General features: G+C 45.9%; 1 long non-coding RNA gene across 1 annotated transcript; it reads left to right on the forward strand.

The window, feature by feature from the left end:
• Positions 1-5979: 5979 nt before the first annotated feature.
• On the forward strand, positions 5980-6755 carry LOC306893633. The gene is made up of 3 exons (XR_013786602.1): positions 5980-6097; positions 6175-6280; positions 6360-6755. It is a non-coding gene; the product is annotated as an uncharacterized lncRNA (long non-coding RNA).
• The last annotated feature ends 7719 nt before the right edge of the window (positions 6756-14474 follow it).

Raw genomic sequence — 14474 nt, forward strand, 5'->3', positions numbered from 1 at the left:
TTTTCCAGGTGAGTTTCTCGGATTCCATAAATACCACTATGCATCCTCACCGCTATGGCAAAAGGTTCTATTGCAAGGATAAATAATAAAGGTGATAGAGGACTTCCTTGCGGGCAACCTATAGAGATGTTAAAAGGTTTAGAGAACACATTATTGGTCAAAACTTCTGCGGTTAGCCGGTACAAAGCAATCTAACCCATTTACAAAATGTATTCCCAAACATTTTGTAAATTCCCAAAGCGAGTGAGCACCTCAAATAAGAAGTGTCATTTGATGCGGTCAAAGGCCTTTTCTGCATCAAGAAAGAGTAAAGGCATTTTTTTACCCCTCTCTGGGTGTGTAAATTATTGTGCACTCGTCTGACATTATGAAAGCCCTGTCTACTTTGAATAGATCCATTTTGGTCCCCTCCCACCACCAGAGGTAGCAGGCCCTCCAATCTTCTTGCAAGAACTTAGCTGAGTATTTTTGTATCTGAGTTTAGAAGGCTGATTGGACGCATGTTTTCACATTTTGTGTTTGGTTTTCCTGGTTTTGGAAGTAGAGTTATTAGGGCGCTCCTCATGGTTGTGGGGAGAATACCATTCCTGAAAGACTCCTGGAACATCTCTAACAAGGCTGAGATTAATTTGGACTAAATGTTTTTATTAATATCTATAGGTATGCCATCTGGGCCTGCCACGTTTCCAGCCTGCATACAGCTAATTGCTTCTACGATTTCTTCTTTTGTTAATTCTCCATCTACTGCCTTTCATTTTCTGAAATTCTACGAATGTTAAGGTTGTTTAGGAATTGCGTTTGCTTATCGAGATTACAAGTACACTCAGAGCTTTATATTTACTCATTGAATACCCTGAAGGCCTCATTAATTTCTCTAGGGTCTACTATGGTTCTACCGTTTGGATCGTCAATGCAGTTAATAGACCTTTCTGTTTGTTTAATGCACCATGCTAAATGTTTCCCAGGTTATTGCCCTTGGTCATAAAAGGATTGTTTAAGTCTCATTAAATTTACTGCTGCTTTGTTATCTCATAATTCATTGTACTTTGCTCTAAGTTGAAGTAGTTCAACATGTATATCGTTAGAGTTAGGTTTCTTATTGTAGAGATCTATTTCCAGTTCTTTAACTTTTTCTAGCTAATTATTACTTTTCTAAAGCTAATTATTTGACCCCTAAGAAAGGACTTAAATGCCTCTCATCTTATGCTAGCAGAAGTTTGAGGGATGTTACATACAAATTACATGTCGATTTGTTTATCTAAAAAATCTATAATGTGGGGTCTGAAAGCCATCCTGGTTGAAGAGGCAATTTCGGGGATCACTCACAAGTTTAGTATCTGTATAAAATACTATATTTTGATAGCAACACACCCATAAAAATAAAATAAAAACTTTTTAGTAAAAGAAACCACACACCTTATAGCAACCGCTAATGACCGAGATGGGTCCACACAGCCGTCTATCTCTCGCTTTTAGTTATTTCCTTCTCTTTAGCTCTCTCTGCTATTAAAAAAACTAGTTACTAACCAACCGATAGAATTATTATAGTGAACAATGCAACATTTATTAATATAACCTGTGACGGCTCAGTGAGTGGTTGTTTGTTTGTCCCCGAGTTACAGGATTGCTGGAGGGTGTGGCTGTACACCTGAACGTAATCATGGCTCTTTAAAAGACACCGGGTTAAACAGAGAGGAGAGAGGCTTGTTACTCGCTGGGACCCGTTTAAGAAAGCAGGGTAAGTGCAAACTCAGAGTAAGTTAACCCCAGAAAACGGGATACTAAGTTTCAGAACGCGAGGTATATCAAACCCGCGACCGTGGGGTAAGTCAAGCCCGTTTCAGAAATCAAGGTATCTTATACTTAGAGTGAGTAACCGTAGTAACCTACTCTGTGAACCTAACCTGGTCAGGAGCAGGTTTTATTCCACTAACCCGAGGTTTGTTACAATCTCTGCCCCCTTTTCGAAGCGCGAGTGGTGTTGAAATTGCCTTCGCTGTTTGCTTTTTCAATCGTTTTCCTTAATCGCGCACAAGTTCGTAACACAGACATTAAAATGGCATGTCCGTTTATTCAGGAACCCATCGATGAGGAATCTGCATTAATTCGGAGAGACATTTTCATCGGGAGAGAATATATGTTGAAGCCCCGTTTGGATGTTTTATCATATCCGGAGGATTTTTAATTAGAGCGATACCGTTTTTCTTTACAGTCCATTAAATATATTCACAATCTGCTTCATCCTTACATCACAAACCTCACTCGTCGGGGACGCGCTCTTACATCTGAGCAGATTCTTTGTATGGCCATACGTTTCTTTGCTAATGGAAGCTTTCTTTATAACATCGGGATGCAGAAGACGTTAGCAAGGCAACTGTATGTGGAGCAGTAAGAAAAGTGTGCATCGCTCTCAAGCACTTTTTATATATTTGTGTTAAGTTTCCTGTGAGAGCCATCAATGAGGAGTTTCATAGGATTGCAGGTGAATGGTGAACGTCTTTCTGAATTAGGCTGATCAAATAAATGTGGTCTTGCTACCACCTCTGGAAGTAAACTAATAATTCAAATACCCTTTAGGATTTCCCAATGTGATTGGGTGCATAGCTGTCTTACAAACAGGATTTAGAAAAACAAATCAAGCATCGCGTTAGTTCAGGCAGGTCACGTCAGTTAAGATCGATCCAGCTGACAGTCAGCTGTTCCGACATGCATTCAGAAAGCAAATTAGGTGTTCCTTTATCAGAAGAGAAAACTATCGGCCCAGTAAACGTCATCAACTTCCTCGGAATTACTTTAGATAGCAATCTCATGCAAGCTTCGTTGCCCCTCGATAAACTACAGCGCATCAGAGAGAAAATGAAGGAAGTTACTCGTCACGAGAGTATTACAAAAAGGGAATTACTTTCACTGCTCGGACATCTTAATTTCGCCATGCGGATCATTCCGCAAGGTCGCTTTTTTATTTCCAGGCTTCTAGATCTTGCAAAAACCGTCCCCAAATTGCACGATCCCATCAAGCTGGATTCTGGTTGTAAATCCGAAATGCAATATTGGTCATGGCTTTGCGATAACTGGAACGGCATCTCTTTTTTCCATAACGAAGTGGTCGAGACCTCCGTCTCGCTCAAATTTTTTACCGACGCCGCTCCGTCAATCGGTTTCGGAGGGTTTTTCAACAACCAATGGTTTGCTAGTGCTTGGCCCAAAGATCTGTCGTCTCTTCCAAAAAACACACTATCCATAGCACTATTAGAACTGTACCCCGTAGTCGTGGCTTGTATTCTTTGGGGCAGTCAATGGTCTAGGAAACAAATACTAGTTTATTGCGACAATGAAGCCACAGTACACATCATAAATAAAGGGCGCTCCAAAGTACCATTCATCAACAAATTTCTAAGGCGTTTAATGTGGACATGTATTAGTGGTAACTTTACGCTCCGTGCCGCGCACATACCTGGCCTCGACAACAAAGTAGCTGATTGTCTGTCTCGTTTCAAATTTCAGGAGTTCAAAATACTGTGCCCAGATGCTACTCCTTCAGGCATGCCTTGCCCACCTTTCGCCCTGACTGTCCTCGACTAAAAGCCTTGCAGTCATATCTCTCTGCAGCCGCAGCACTCATGAGATCAAGTCTAGCAAAATCAACATTAAAAACTTATGACTCCGCCTGGTTTCACTTTACCTCTTTTTGTTCTGTCTTTGCAGTTTCCATTTTGCCTGTAAATATACCAATTGTATGTGCATATATCACGCATTGTCTTTTATCACGAAACATGCAGGTTTCCTCGATCAAAAGTCAGGTTTCAGGTATTCAATTCCACCTAAGATGCCTCGACCCATCCATTCGCAGCCTTTTGGGACACCCATCCATTCGCTTGCTTCTCGACGGCATCAAAAAAGGAGCACCGAAAACGAAAGACAAACGCCTTCCTCTTACTTTTTCCCTGGTTAAAAGATTGGTAACTAAATTAAGGCACGGTTGTTTCGATCCTTATGCGGATTCACTGCTGGAGGCTGTCTTTCTCTGTGCTTTTTTCGGTTTTCTCAGGGTGGGCGAATTCACCACACAAAGCAACTATTTCGACCCTCTACACGACCTCACAGTTTCCGACATCACTTTTCACGTACAGTATCTTAAAATCTTTCTCAAACATTCCAAGTCTGACAGAGAACATAAAGGTATACCAGTGATTATTGCTCGTACTAATTCAGTTTTCTGCCCTTTTGATTCCATGTCACGATATATGAGTACACGCCCCCAAGCACGTCCCGAAGAGCCTCTATTCATCACAGAAGTGGGAAAAGCCATATCAAGATCCTGGTTTGCTTCCCGGTTCCGTTTGGTCTGTCAGTCATGTGGCTTACCACCGAAGCAATACACTACGCACTCATTCAGCATCGGGGGAGCAACAACAGCTGCCGCAGTAACCTCGAGCCACACACTGAAAGCTTTGGGACGATGGTCTTCCGACGCTTACGAACGTTACATTCGCCCCGAAATTAAGGACATTATAGAGGCACAAAGAGCTATGGCTTCTGTATGATATATATGGCTTCTCCTACGGCACTGCCCGTTATATATATATATATATATATATTTTTTTCTCTCTCTCTGTACGTTACAATAAATCAGACTGCAACATAGTAATTCGTCATGTGTCCAGTTCAAGTGTAAAGGGCGTAAGCTTCCCCGGAGACTAATACTGGCAATTGCTATAGGGTGCACGCTTCCCCTGCCATCACTGCAGTTTATTTCGCTTCAGGCGTACATACTAACCATTCACCAGCCATTATGCTCAGGGTGTACGCTTCCCCTTCCTACCAATTACAGATAATCGTTTAGGGCGTATGCTTCCCCTTCCCAATATTCAACATACAAGCGTGGCGGGGCGTATGCTTCCCCCATCCACCATTTACCAGGCAACTGCTTAGGGTATACGCTTCCCCTGCCCAAATTTAACAGTCAATTGCTTCAGGGTGTATGCTTCCCCGGTCTACAATTAACTAATATGGCAATCCGATAACCTAATTATTCATCAAGGTTGTCAGCATTGTGTTGGGGGTTATTGGCATATGGTTTAGTTTTGGGGTTTCGACTCTTGGATCTCCCCGCCCCGTCCAGGAATTTGTGCCGGACGAGCGCGCGGAGTCTGCCCAGAACAGAACCATAACCCCAACATCAAATAGATGCTTTACTATTCAATAAAATATGTTTTCAAACGTAAGTGGTCCTGACTGAAATCAAGCATCGCGTTAGTTCAGGCAGGTCACGTCAGTTTAGATCGATCCAGCTGACAGTCAGCTGTTCCGACATGCACCAATCCTAACCCGACACACTTCACAGCGCAGCATTTAAATCCCCATTCATTCCGCATTACAGCCTGGCAGTAACTGCAGTTTCTCCCACCCTCCATCCCCAACTTCACCTCATTTACAAATCAATCTGCGCTTCAGTGATTACGCGTCCGTATAACACATGTATGTACTTCATGGTTCTGTTCGATACTCAGGGGGGTTTCGACTCTCGGATCTCCCCGCCCCGTCCAGGAATTCGTGCCGGACGAGCGCGCGGAGTCTGCCCAGAACAGAACCATAACCCCAACATCAAATAGATGCTTTACTATTCAATAAAATATGTTTTCAAACGTAAGTGGTCCTGACTGAAGCAATGATTTTCTTTAGGGAGCAGGTGCAAGCATGGCCAGTTTTCTGTCTTCTACAGCCACAGTGCTCGGTTCTCATGTCCTCTTAACTTTCAAGGACAGTTTATTAAATATATCACAGGCATCCTACTAGCAAGAGCATTTAAACTCACCGGACTGAATGATGTTCTTATATTTCATTTTCAGCTGCTGCCATGTTCTTTTTATTGCAGAAGGATTGCACCTACATGACAAAAATCGTAGGTATATATGTATATATATATATATATATAAATATATATGTGGTGATGCGATTGCCTGATCCACCTATGTTTGAGGAAATGGTACGGTCCGGGGGTATAAAGGTAGATAGGACTGGCATGTCACACAGGTGTGTCCTATAGGGCTTCCGGGAGTACCTTTATTTCCGGTGGGTTGGGCTACACGTCCAAGAGGTAAGAGCTACCAGTGGCAGTTAAAGTGTTGATATTTAATGTCAAACAGGGTAAATGGAGATGCATTTAAATTACAGTGTGGTTGAGGAGTACTGCGGGCATTTGTGAATGGCCATGTATTTTCGAGAGCCATTAGTGAAGTCCGCGTCAAGTGCGTGGTGCATTACCGGTCATTAGCTGCAGGTGTGTTACTCATTTTCACGTATAGGGTTGTGGGAATGTATTTTCCCTCTAAATTCATTTGCTTGTTATATTTTTGCAGTGACTTTGGGTGTTGGAGGTGTTGCAGCAGGCTGAACCGACGCCAGTTCGCAGGCTGATACCGGCGCTATTTGGGGCTGTGATTCTCCCTTATGGACTAGCGCTATCGTACCTGCATGTATAATGACTGCTTGAACTGGAGTGTTTTCCGAGATAGACAGTGTCACTATTGTTCGCACTGATTCGTCCAACTTACCGTTTCTCCTACCTGACTGCCTAGCGGATTCCTGAACCGGGTTGTTTCCAGACCCGTTACTTTTAGTGCGACGCTTAATTTACCTTCCACTTTCATTTCACTGCGTAGCGGATGCATGAAGCTGACTGTTCCGGACCGAAGTGGACAGTCCGTAGAGTCGTGTTTATTTCCCTTTTTGCTCTTTCACTCGTTGCCGTGCCTGGGACAGCGTCTTTGTCCCGGTTGGTGTGGAGGACTATTCCCATTTAGCTGGCAGTTATTTCCAGTGTACAATAACCATTTCGTGTCTGTCGACGTGCTTCGATACCGCGTTCTGCGTGTCTATAGGCACGACATTTGGCTCTCTTTCTCGGAGGACTGGTGATTACCGGACTAGCTATTATTATCGATGTCATTTTGGCCGTAACTTGTTTTGTTTAAATTGATTTTGTTTAATTTGTTTTGTTTAAAATTTATTTTGTTTAATTCGTTTTGTTTAAGTGATTTTGTTTACTTCGTTTTGCCTAAGTGATTTGGTTTTGCTTAAATAATTTTGTTTACTTCGTTTTGCTTAAGTGATTTGGTTTAATTTGTTTTGTTAGGGTTAGGGTTAGGTGAGGTAAGTATGAGGACACAGCAATTATGCCAGAGCAACATGCAGGTCGTGCACGGGCCATACACCAACTGGCCGCCTCGCCCCCAAAGTGTCCCAAAAAATTAAGAAAACAAAAAAAGCACGCTCCAGTGGATGAGCAAGGGCAATTTCGGGCCTTAGGTTGAGGATTTAGGTGTGGTGAGCATTTTATTAAATTGGTGTGAGCTTCTTCGCGACGTTTCGGCACAATATTAGGCCTTCCTCAGGCGAGCTTCCTAACACCAAGCTTCCAAGCGAGCTTTCTGACAATGTGCTTCCATGTGAGCTTCCCCCTACTGAGCTTCCACACGAGCTTCCAAATACTGAGCTTCCACCAACAGCCGTGGATACGTAATGTGCGATTTTGCACTTGGCCATCATCTGGCATTTCTCTATTTTCCAATTCTTTGTTACAGGTAGGAATGAGGTCCAGAGGAGCAGGCACTGGCTAGGGTTAGGTGAGGTAAGTATGAGGACACAGCAATTATGCCAGAGCAACATGCAGGTCGTGCACGGGCCATACACCAACTGGCCGCCTCGCCCCCAAAGTGTCCCAAAAAATTAAGAAAACAAAAAAAGCACGCTCCAGTGGATGAGCAAGGGCAATTTCGGGCCTTAGGTTGAGGATTTAGGTGTGGTGAGCATTTTATTAAATTGGTGTGAGCTTCTTCGCGACGTTTCGGCACAATATTAGGCCTTCCTCAGGCGAGCTTCCTAACACCAAGCTTCCAAGCGAGCTTTCTGACAATGTGCTTCCATGTGAGCTTCCCCCTACTGAGCTTCCACACGAGCTTCCAAATACTGAGCTTCCACCAACAGCCGTGGATACGTAATGTGCGATTTTGCACTTGGCCATCATCTGGCATTTCTCTATTTTCCAATTCTTTGTTACAGGTAGGAACGAGGTCCAGAGGAGCAGGCACTGGCTAGGGTTAGGTGAGGTAAGTATGAGGACACAGCAATTATGCCAGAGCAACATGCAGGTCGTGCACGGGCCATACACCAACTGGCCGCCTCGCCCCCAAAGTGTCCCAAAAAATTAAGAAAACAAAAAAAGCACGCTCCAGTGGATGAGCAAGGGCAATTTCGGGCCTTAGGTTGAGGATTTAGGTGTGGTGAGCATTTTATTAAATTGGTGTGAGCTTCTTCGCGACGTTTCGGCACAATATTAGGCCTTCCTCAGGCGAGCTTCCTAACACCAAGCTTCCAAGCGAGCTTTCTGACAATGTGCTTCCATGTGAGCTTCCCCCTACTGAGCTTCCACACGAGCTTCCAAATACTGAGCTTCCACCAACAGCCGTGGATACGTAATGTGCGATTTTGCACTTGGCCATCATCTGGCATTTCTCTATTTTCCAATTCTTTGTTACAGGTAGGAACGAGGTCCAGAGGAGCAGGCACTGGCTAGGGTTAGGTGAGGTAAGTATGAGGACACAGCAATTATGCCAGAGCAACATGCAGGTCGTGCACGGGCCATACACCAACTGGCCGCCTCGCCCCCAAAGTGTCCCAAAAAATTAAGAAAACAAAAAAAGCACGCTCCAGTGGATGAGCAAGGGCAATTTCGGGCCTTAGGTTGAGGATTTAGGTGTGGTGAGCATTTTATTAAATTGGTGTGAGCTTCTTCGCGACGTTTCGGCACAATATTAGGCCTTCCTCAGGCGAGCTTCCTAACACCAAGCTTCCAAGCGAGCTTTCTGACAATGTGCTTCCATGTGAGCTTCCCCCTACTGAGCTTCCACACGAGCTTCCAAATACTGAGCTTCCACCAACAGCCGTGGATACGTAATGTGCGATTTTGCACTTGGCCATCATCTGGCATTTCTCTATTTTCCAATTCTTTGTTACAGGTAGGAACGAGGTCCAGAGGAGCAGGCACTGGCTAGGGTTAGGTGAGGTAAGTATGAGGACACAGCAATTATGCCAGAGCAACATGCAGGTCGTGCACGGGCCATACACCAACTGGCCGCCTCGCCCCCAAAGTGTCCCAAAAAATTAAGAAAACAAAAAAAGCACGCTCCAGTGGATGAGCAAGGGCAATTTCGGGCCTTAGGTTGAGGATTTAGGTGTGGTGAGCATTTTATTAAATTGGTGTGAGCTTCTTCGCGACGTTTCGGCACAATATTAGGCCTTCCTCAGGCGAGCTTCCTAACACCAAGCTTCCAAGCGAGCTTTCTGACAATGTGCTTCCATGTGAGCTTCCCCCTACTGAGCTTCCACACGAGCTTCCAAATACTGAGCTTCCACCAACAGCCGTGGATACGTAATGTGCGATTTTGCACTTGGCCATCATCTGGCATTTCTCTATTTTCCAATTCTTTGTTACAGGTAGGAACGAGGTCCAGAGGAGCAGGCACTGGCTAGGGTTAGGTGAGGTAAGTATGAGGACACAGCAATTATGCCAGAGCAACATGCAGGTCGTGCACGGGCCATACACCAACTGGCCGCCTCGCCCCCAAAGTGTCCCAAAAAATTAAGAAAACAAAAAAAGCACGCTCCAGTGGATGAGCAAGGGCAATTTCGGGCCTTAGGTTGAGGATTTAGGTGTGGTGAGCATTTTATTAAATTGGTGTGAGCTTCTTCGCGACGTTTCGGCACAATATTAGGCCTTCCTCAGGCGAGCTTCCTAACACCAAGCTTCCAAGCGAGCTTTCTGACAATGTGCTTCCATGTGAGCTTCCCCCTACTGAGCTTCCACACGAGCTTCCAAATACTGAGCTTCCACCAACAGCCGTGGATACGTAATGTGCGATTTTGCACTTGGCCATCATCTGGCATTTCTCTATTTTCCAATTCTTTGTTACAGGTAGGAACGAGGTCCAGAGGAGCAGGCACTGGCTAGGGTTAGGTGAGGTAAGTATGAGGACACAGCAATTATGCCAGAGCAACATGCAGGTCGTGCACGGGCCATACACCAACTGGCCGCCTCGCCCCCAAAGTGTCCCAAAAAATTAAGAAAACAAAAAAAGCACGCTCCAGTGGATGAGCAAGGGCAATTTCGGGCCTTAGGTTGAGGATTTAGGTGTGGTGAGCATTTTATTAAATTGGTGTGAGCTTCTTCGCGACGTTTCGGCACAATATTAGGCCTTCCTCAGGCGAGCTTCCTAACACCAAGCTTCCAAGCGAGCTTTCTGACAATGTGCTTCCATGTGAGCTTCCCCCTACTGAGCTTCCACACGAGCTTCCAAATACTGAGCTTCCACCAACAGCCGTGGATACGTAATGTGCGATTTTGCACTTGGCCATCATCTGGCATTTCTCTATTTTCCAATTCTTTGTTACAGGTAGGAACGAGGTCCAGAGGAGCAGGCACTGGCTAGGGTTAGGTGAGGTAAGTATGAGGACACAGCAATTATGCCAGAGCAACATGCAGGTCGTGCACGGGCCATACACCAACTGGCCGCCTCGCCCCCAAAGTGTCCCAAAAAATTAAGAAAACAAAAAAAGCACGCTCCAGTGGATGAGCAAGGGCAATTTCGGGCCTTAGGTTGAGGATTTAGGTGTGGTGAGCATTTTATTAAATTGGTGTGAGCTTCTTCGCGACGTTTCGGCACAATATTAGGCCTTCCTCAGGCGAGCTTCCTAACACCAAGCTTCCAAGCGAGCTTTCTGACAATGTGCTTCCATGTGAGCTTCCCCCTACTGAGCTTCCACACGAGCTTCCAAATACTGAGCTTCCACCAACAGCCGTGGATACGTAATGTGCGATTTTGCACTTGGCCATCATCTGGCATTTCTCTATTTTCCAATTCTTTGTTACAGGTAGGAACGAGGTCCAGAGGAGCAGGCACTGGCTAGGGTTAGGTGAGGTAAGTATGAGGACACAGCAATTATGCCAGAGCAACATGCAGGTCGTGCACGGGCCATACACCAACTGGCCGCCTCGCCCCCAAAGTGTCCCAAAAAATTAAGAAAACAAAAAAAGCACGCTCCAGTGGATGAGCAAGGGCAATTTCGGGCCTTAGGTTGAGGATTTAGGTGTGGTGAGCATTTTATTAAATTGGTGTGAGCTTCTTCGCGACGTTAGGGGCAAAAAATCCAAGATCTAGGGCCCTGAGGCCCCAGAAATGGTTGTGCACTGGCCCACTTCCTACTGAACACCTAAGGTCACCCAAGGCCAAGAAGAGAAAACGATGCCGTACCCAAATCTCCCCATGATTTGTGTGAGTATTTAGTTTATGTATGTAGGTGCTGACCAAATTGGGTTATGTTATTTAACCAATATGTGTGTGTATATAGTGTGTGTAGGCATCCCAACAACCTATATGTCTCCGTAACCGGTCAACCCTTTGCCTGTTAAATGGCGTGTTGACCAGGACTGGATTCCAGGAGGATGAGGTAAGTGTTTTAAAAGGTAAGTACGATCATTGTAATTTTTGTTTTAGGGTTAGGTTAGGGTTAGGGTTAGGGGTTAGGGTTAGGTTAGGGTTAGGGTTAGGTTGTAGGGCAAAAAACGAAGGTTGCACCCCTGGTGAAGTGCACCCCCCCACTTATCTTTCGAAGGGATGTAGGTAGAGACTTGAAATTGCGTATATCTAGTAATTGGCGGACGCCCTTTCGAACGCGCTCACTTTTAGCTCGATAGCGCCCCCAGCGGCCGAGATAAGTAAGTGCACCCCCCTTAATGAAAGTGTAAAAGGAAAACGAGGCACGTCATTATATAGTTTCGAGGTCGCCGAGCACGATGGTGAAGGTTTGGAGTCGATCCGAGCTTCCGTTCGGAAGTGCACCCCAGGGTGAAGTTTTGTAAAAGTTTGTAAAATTTTCCTAAGTGTAAAAGTGCAAATTCGTTCACCCAGAAAGCCTTTTTCTACACGTTTCAGGCCATTTGGAGTCGATCTGTATAGTTTTCGAGAGACACTTTTTGTAAAAGGTGTTGTCAAGGGGTTGTACTTGGCTGAAAACACGCTCTAAACAGACGAATTTGGAGTCGACGTAACTCGGGCCGCGAAGATCGTAGAACCTAGAGCCAGGTGTCATTCGAAAGGGGAGGTCCAGGCCTTTCCAACGACACCGAGCACGCGTCGCTGCGACCTTCCTAAGCCGAGCTAGACCCCCGAACAGAAAGGCGTCTGAAAAGCGTATCTCTGGCCAGGAAGGTCGCAGCAGGACGAGGTCGGACGCGTCTCGAAGGACTCGCCGAGACCTTTCCAACGACACCAAGCACTCGTCGCTGCGACCTTCCTAGGCCGAGATATTTTTTCTAGAGCCGTTTCTGTTTGGCTCCCCCTATCCGTCACGGAAGGTCGTACCGCGTCGGTCGACGGCTCGTTGGAAAGGTGTCATCCAGACCTTTCCGACAACACCCGTCTCGCGTTTCTAGTCCATTCCTACACGGAGTTATAACGTTTGTCCGCCAGGCGGCGCTATTTTTTGAATAAGTGGGCATAACTCTGCGTAGGAAGGTCGTAGAGATACGAACGTAGGCTCGTCGGAAAGGTCTCGCCCACGCCTTTCGAACGGAACGCGGTCCGACAATTGTTTCCGAGCCTTTCGATGAGATATGTTGCAATTCGTGTCCATTGCAGAGGGTTCCTGACCTTAGGTTTAGAGTTTGGTTGGGGTGGGGGTTAGATGAATTTTGCCTAATTGTCCAACGACCAGAAGGTGCCTGACCTTAGGGTAAGAGTTTGGTTCGGATGGGGGATAGATCAGATATGAGAATAGGATAGATCAGATATCAGAATAGGGTTAGGTTGTAGGGCAAAAAACGAAGGTTGCACCCCTGGTGAAGTGCACCCCCCCACTTATCTTTCGAAGGGATGTAGGTAGAGACTTGAAATTGCGTATATCTAGTAATTGGCGGACGCCCTTTCGAACGCGCTCACTTTTAGCTCGATAGCGCCCCCAGCGGCCGAGATAAGTAAGTGCACCCCCCTTAATGAAAGTGTAAAAGGAAAACGAGGCACGTCATTATATAGTTTCGAGGTCGCCGAGCACGATGGTGAAGGTTTGGAGTCGATCCGAGCTTCCGTTCGGAAGTGCACCCCAGGGTGAAGTTTTGTAAAAGTTTGTAAAATTTTCCTAAGTGTAAAAGTGCAAATTCGTTCACCCAGAAAGCCTTTTTCTACACGTTTCAGGCCATTTGGAGTCGATCTGTATAGTTTTCGAGAGACACTTTTTGTAAAAGGTGTTGTCAAGGGGTTGTACTTGGCTGAAAACACGCTCTAAACAGACGAATTTGGAGTCGACGTAACTCGGGCCGCGAAGATCGTAGAACCTAGAGCCAGGTGTCATTCGAAAGGGGAGGTCCAGGCCTTTCCAACGACACCGAGCACGCGTCGCTGCGACCTTCCTAAGCCGAGCTAGACCCCCGAACAGAAAGGCGTCTGAAAAGCGTATCTCTGGCCAGGAAGGTCGCAGCAGGACGAGGTCGGACGCGTCTCGAAGGACTCGCCGAGACCTTTCCAACGACACCAAGCACTCGTCGCTGCGACCTTCCTAGGCCGAGATATTTTTTCTAGAGCCGTTTCTGTTTGGCTCCCCCTATCCGTCACGGAAGGTCGTACCGCGTCGGTCGACGGCTCGTTGGAAAGGTGTCATCCAGACCTTTCCGACAACACCCGTCTCGCGTTTCTAGTCCATTCCTACACGGAGTTATAACGTTTGTCCGCCAGGCGGCGCTATTTTTTGAATAAGTGGGCATAACTCTGCGTAGGAAGGTCGTAGAGATACGAACGTAGGCTCGTCGGAAAGGTCTCGCCCACGCCTTTCGAACGGAACGCGGTCCGACAATTGTTTCCGAGCCTTTCGATGAGATATGTTGCAATTCGTGTCCATTGCAGAGGGTTCCTGACCTTAGGTTTAGAGTTTGGTTGGGGTGGGGGTTAGATGAATTTTGCCTAATTGTCCAACGACCAGAAGGTGCCTGACCTTAGGGTAAGAGTTTGGTTCGGATGGGGGATAGATCAGATATGAGAATAGGATAGATCAGATATCAGAATAGGGTTAGGTTGTAGGGCAAAAAACGAAGGTTGCACCCCTGGTGAAGTGCACCCCCCCACTTATCTTTCGAAGGGATGTAGGTAGAGACTTGAAATTGCGTATATCTAGTAATTGGCGGACGCCCTTTCGAACGCGCTCACTTTTAGCTCGATAGCGCCCCCAGCGGCCGAGATAAGTAAGTGCACCCCCCTTAATGAAAGTGTAAAAGGAAAACGAGGCACGTCATTATATAGTTTCGAGGTCGCCGAGCACGATGGTGAAGGTTTGGAGTCGATCCGAGCTTCCGTTCGGAAGTGCACCCCAGGGTGAAGTTTTGTAAAAGTTTGTAAAATTTTCCTAAGTGTAAAAGTGCAAATTCGTTC

The sequence above is a fragment of the Barbatula barbatula genome (genome assembly GCF_947034865.1).
Source record: "Barbatula barbatula genome assembly, chromosome: 5".
NCBI classification, from domain to species: domain Eukaryota; kingdom Metazoa; phylum Chordata; class Actinopteri; order Cypriniformes; family Nemacheilidae; genus Barbatula; species Barbatula barbatula.